This window comes from Emys orbicularis, chromosome 12 (assembly GCF_028017835.1).
Source record: "Emys orbicularis isolate rEmyOrb1 chromosome 12, rEmyOrb1.hap1, whole genome shotgun sequence".
Classification (NCBI taxonomy): Eukaryota; Metazoa; Chordata; order Testudines; family Emydidae; genus Emys; species Emys orbicularis.
The window spans coordinates 15,944,769-15,950,990 of NC_088694.1; positions in this window are offsets into that span (position 1 = coordinate 15,944,769).

The following is a 6,222-nucleotide window of genomic DNA, read 5'->3' on the forward strand; positions in this document are numbered from 1 at the left end:
ATTTAATGTTTTAATTTAGTGCAAACAAGTTTTGGTATCATTGGTTATATTAAAATCTTACCTTTCTCATCCTCGTATGTGGACAATCGCTGCTTTGGACATGTGGATTGTTGTAGTGACAATTTCAAGACAGAATATACTTTTAATAGATTAGAATTTCTCACACAGTTAGGTAAAACTCACCAGATTTATAGCTAAGAGATCAGTAAATGGACTTCCTCAGCAGACTAAGTTTTTCTTCTCTTCCATTTTAATCATCTCTCCTCTAACTTGCTCCCTTCCTTCCACACAAACTGAGTATAAGGTTTTATCGAATGTTACTGCACTGTTGACTAAGTCCAGATTGTGGAATCTACATGAAGGCCATGTTTCACAATATGAATACTTGGTGTGGCAGAACACGACAATCAAGTTCTTGCAGGGCCTGAATCAACTGGCTTCAATGGAATCAAGATAGAGCCCCCTAGTGATTGTAAAAGGCAGCATTTTTGAGAGTTAAGTATTTCCAGATGGCCTTTTATATAGTTTCATAGATTTCAAGGCCAGAGGGGATCATTGTGTTAATAGTCTGACTAGCTGTATAACACAGGCCAGAGAAATTCCTCAAAATAATTCCTAGAACAAATTTTAGAAAAACATCCCATCTTGATTTTAAAAATGGTCACTGATGGCGAATCCACCTCAACCCTTTGTAAGTTGATCCAATGGTTAATTACCCTATTAAAAATGTACAGCTTATTTCCAGTCTGAATTTATCTAGCTGTAATTTCCACCATGTTATACCCTTCTCTGCCAGATTGAAGAGCCCATTATCAAATATTTGTTCCCCACGTAGGTACTTATGGAGTGTAATCAAGTCATCCCTTAAACTTCTCTTTGGAAAGCTAAATAGATTGAACTCTTTGACTACCACAATAAACATGTTTTCTAATCCTTTAATCATTCTTGTGGGTCTTCTCCAAACCCTTTCCAATATATTAACTTCCTTCTTGAATTGCAGACACCAGAGCCTGACAGTATTCCAGCAGCGATCACACCAGCATCAAATACAGTAACTCCTCACTTAACGTTGTAGTTAAAGTTTCATTCTTCAGGAACATAAGTGAAAAGATGTTAAACAAATCCAATTTTTCCATAAGATTTAATGTAAATGCGGGGGATTAGGTTCCAAGGAAATTTTTTTGGGGCAGACAAAAGGCATTATATATACTGTACAGTACTGTACTGTGGTTGGGAGGTACCCCATACAGACCCAGCCCGCTGCAGACAATGAGGCAGGCAAGGACTCTAGGAAGTACCTTGTGCAGCGGCAGCTTCCCCCCAGAAGAACAGGCGCCGACTTTGCCAGGGGATGCTCCAGGCCCACCTCTTCCCACCCCCACTCCAGAGCACACTGTGTCCCCGCTCCTCCCAGCGCTTCCCCGCTCCTCTCTCTCCCTCCCAGAAAGTCCTAAGCACTGTCAAACAGCTGTTTGGTGGCGGGAGAAGCACTGGGAGGGAGGGGGAGGAGGCAGAGAAGAGGAAACATGTGCAATGCTCCCTTGTAAAGTCACTGCTCTTCCACAGAATCCTACAAGCAGTGGACAGAGCAGGCAGCCAAACGACATAAGGGAGCATTGCACAACTTTAAACGAACATGTTCCTTAATGGAGCAGCACCATAACTTCAAAACGTTAAGCAGGAGGAACTGTACAGCTCTACTCCAGACAGCCCAGAGCCACAAGCTATAACTGTGCAGCTGACATAAAAAAAACGGGGGGACCCATATCTATCTGTCTCAAAAAAAATAAAAAATTCTGAGGGGCAACATGCTGATGTTGCCTGAGGCACTAAAATGCACTTCAGTTCTAAGTTATATTGTGGCATTACAATTTGTGTCTCAATTTACAAACATTTATTTCAGTTTATAAATATAAAAAAAGCATCTAGGTGCCCTGGCTTTAAATATTAAAAGCACAAGACCATCAGAAAATAATTCATCCCAATTACAATTAAAACACAAAAACAGCCAATAATGAGAAAAATCTTCTCCTCTAGAAACCCCGTCCCCAAAAATATCTCCAAACCCATCACCTTCTGACAATTCAAACATCCTCCAAAATTTTCAGGTACATAGGAATTGTAACATTCTGAAGTTTAAAAAATAAGGTTAATTGAGGTATGTAGTGAATTCTAAAGTTGATGTCTTCATCATCATAATTGTGTCAGCATTGCTCTTGAAAACAAAGGGGGTCTGCATAGACAGGTTCCATGCAAACTAAAGAAATGTATTTTCCAACTACCAGGTCTACAAACTTGACATGGAATCAAAAAGTTAAACTGGGTTCTTTCCAGCCTGTACATCAATAATAATAGATACCATCAGCCAAATTTCACCATCAGTTATGCTTGTGAAACCTCCTTTTCACATTAAAGGGCTGTACAGGTGTGAGGGGAATATCTGATGCTGCAATTGAAATTAAACATATGACAATACAGACAGGGAGCAGATCTCTATTAATTGGCTGCAATTTTTGTACAGTAACTTTAAAGAAACAGAATATCTAGTCCTGCCTAAAGCTTTGGAATTGGGTGCCACTAGAAGTGGGCCAGTGCTAAGAGTTCAAAAGGAATTTTGCCATTTAGATACTCAATGTTGCCAACATATGGCTAGTACTCACATTCAGCAGAAGCCCTCACACAATCACCACGTGACCATGATGGTAAGCCTGGCTAAGAGCCTTCTCCTCTCCACTGCCTAGACTCCTTGGGTCTGATGGCTCTAGCTTACCATGAGAAGCACCACCACATCTAGTGGCAGTATTCCAGGTGCTACATGCATGTTTATTGTAATTAGTATAATTATAGTGGGCCTGGGCATGTCATGCATGTTCAGGTCGAAGTCATGGCTGAGAGGACTGTAGCCTTCACCCCTATTTATAAGGTGTATTAAGAGCACTTGTGTGTTTCCCTATAGGTACAGGATATAAATGCAGCCCAGGTGAGGGAACAAGTGAAGGTGGACATCTTCTTGCACCTTGGTCAGTTTTCTCCATCCTAACAGGGTTATAAAATTAACTGATACTCTGGTGGCAAAGAAAAGCATGTACACAGTAAGAGTCCTTTGAGAACGGCCTGAAATGTATCCATGTTTTCACGTTTTAGAATACAAATGCTCTTGATTCTGACTTGCCAAAGTCATTAAAAAGCAATTCTATTTCTATATCCATTTATTATTCCAGTCTGTAAAAATATAAGACTAATATACAGCTAAAGCTAGTTTGATTTTGTAAAATCAAAGTTCATTTAGTGAGATATCAATGTACATTATACATTAAAGTTGTAAGAAAAATACTGATATGACATTTTAAACAAATTTTCATTTGCGTAAAAATCAAGTTGCAAGTAAAATGTAATTAGAAAATACAGAATATTCACAAAAGTACATGTTGCAGACAGCTCATGAGGACATTGTCCTAAATTTATTGAAGCTGTGGAAGAACATATGATTCACAGTTTAAGCTTGACTTTTACTGATACCATATCAGAGATCCAAAGTGAATGGATCTTAATTTCAGCAACATTTGCTCTCTTTTCTAATAAGGTGCACTTAAAAGGCTAATCTGTTTTCAGACTGCCAGCAGAGAGGAGGGGGGACAGATTGCTTTTATTGTGCATTTACACATCCGTATAACACTATTCAAAGGAATTTTGGTATTCCAAAGCATTTTGAAATAAATTGGATATAAATTAGTTTATAAAATCTGGATTAAAATATAATGTATATGCATTAGGATACTGAATACATAAAGAATGTGCATTGACAGCAGCTCGTTATTTTCAGTCATGCATAATTGTAGATTTTAGTTAAAATCAGTACAAAATAGTCAAGCCTTGAATTTTTTTCTCCCCCCAGGGAGATATTTTGAAAGATGTTAACTGTTAAAAAAAAAAAAAACTAACTTTAAGAGGTAGTATATAAAAGGCGAATATATCTATCATCTTTAAAAATAATATACTGAACCTAGTACCATTTTATATATAAAGTTAACTAACCATTTATTTCAACAGTTGATTATCCTGGAATAGTGATTTTTTAAACTATTTAGTAATTTGTCGAGTGGTATGATGCAGATAGAAGATATTTAGAAAGTCTCTCTTATGGTAACTGCAGTGTTATGCAATTACATATTGTGCAGTCTGTCATTTTAATTACAAAAACTTTTGTTAATCCTTCATGATGGAAATTCATGAGCACTTACACACTAAATGCCCTTTTTAAAATTTCCTTAAGTTCTTAATACCAGTATATATACCCAAAATGCATACGCTAGGAGTAAAAAAACATTCAAAATTAGGTAATGGACAAAAGTTTAGCAGCATACTACCTTGAAGTGTTTGTGTTTAAGCAATAAATTAATATCTTGTAACTTGTTTTCAGGTGCCAGGCTCACGTGTAAGTTAATAGCTTATCTTACAATCCAAGCCGCAACACTACTAATGCACCATATTAGATCCATAAAACAATTCCACTGAATGAAAGCGTTACACCTCTACATAAAAAAAAAGTGGGGCACTAGTTTATCTTCATCTGTATCTGTGGATCTCATTTTCTTCTCTTAATACAAGTGCATTTTCCCACTTTGATTACTTGCAATACATTCAAGTAAATAAAAAGGCATGTGAATGCACACTATCATGATACAGGAAAGAAGTCCCATTGCTGAAGGAATAAAAACCAAATCCAGTTTTAAAGTAAGACACATGCCCTAAATAAAAAGGAGCAGCATGGATAAAAATAAGTTTTAAAAAATCAATTTTTAAATTTACATGTTTACTCCTGGGAGAATTCTGCACTTGATGTCCCCAGCAGATTCTAACAGGGAGGCAAAGGGAAGCTGCAATTACACCTTTCACTCACCAGGTGGCACCAGGAGAGGGCAGCAGGCTCACAGGCTAGAGCAGCCAGCCATGGAGAGGGAAACTGCCTTCCTCACAGGATCCCGCTGGCAGGGCCACGTGAAGAGGCATGGGATATGGGGAGAAGGGAGGGGGAGTGGATGGTCAGAGCAGGGTATAGGAGCTAGTGGGGTGACCGCACTGTGCCAGGGGCTGAATGGAAGTGGGGATGCAGGGCCACATGGGGATGGGGAGGAGCGGCGGGGGGATGGTGGCTGAGCAGGGTGCAGGGACACATGGAAACGGGAGCTATGCCTGGCTGAACAGGGTGTGGGGTGCGGGGCCAGATGGGGGAGTGGGCATGTAGGGACACATGGAGACAGGTGAGATATGCCTGGCTGAGGGAGGGTGCTGGGAAACACAGGGATGTGCAGATATGCCTAACTGAATGGGGAATCGGGGTGCAGGGACACACAGGGCAGATGTGCCTGATTAAATGGGAGAGGCGAGGGGGTCAGCCAGCATCTGCATGGGGGAGACTCCCCAACAATCACCCCCCTCCCCGCAAAAAATCTGTTCCATACTTCTCCCACCCACACCTAACAACCCTCCAGGTTCATTCCCAGGCTCCTTCCCAGCAATTACTTCCCCCTTCAGCTCCTCCATTACCCCTGACACCCCTCAGAAGTAGTGCAAAGGCCTGGGGGGGATTGAAATACATTTCTGTATTGTAATTTAAATCAATTATTACTCAAAGTTCTGTATTAATACTCATGGTAGGAATCTATTTGTCAAAAAGATTTCCTGAGCCTTTTTTGTTGTCTATATTGTTAGACATACTTGTTGACAAGTATTTTGAAATAAATTACCAAAATAATTGAAACTGCCATAATAGTGTGTTATTTTGATTAGTAAAATATGCAGAATTTTAAAATATCGTGCACAGAATTATTTTTTTTTTTTGGTGCAGAATTTCCTCAGGAGTACCTGTTGCTAATTCTTACTTTTCTTCCAATTTAAAGTCAAACTGTTAACTGGATGTTCTGTTCTTGTTTCTTTAGAAATCATAGAAATTAGGGCTGGAAAGAACCTCAAGAGGTCCGTTTCCTAACTGTAGAATTTCACATCTTACATAGAAATTGGTTCTCCTAAGAAGCTACATCCTTACTGAGATAAATACAAACTGATAAGCAAATTGCAAATGTAGCTACCACCACTTTCCATTAGACTGAATTTTCACAAGTCAAGAAGGCTGAAGTACTTTAACCAGGCTGTATTCCATCAGGGTTTGCAGTTTGAAGGAACTTAGAAACACCTGAAAATTCCACCTTCAGAAGGCTATTT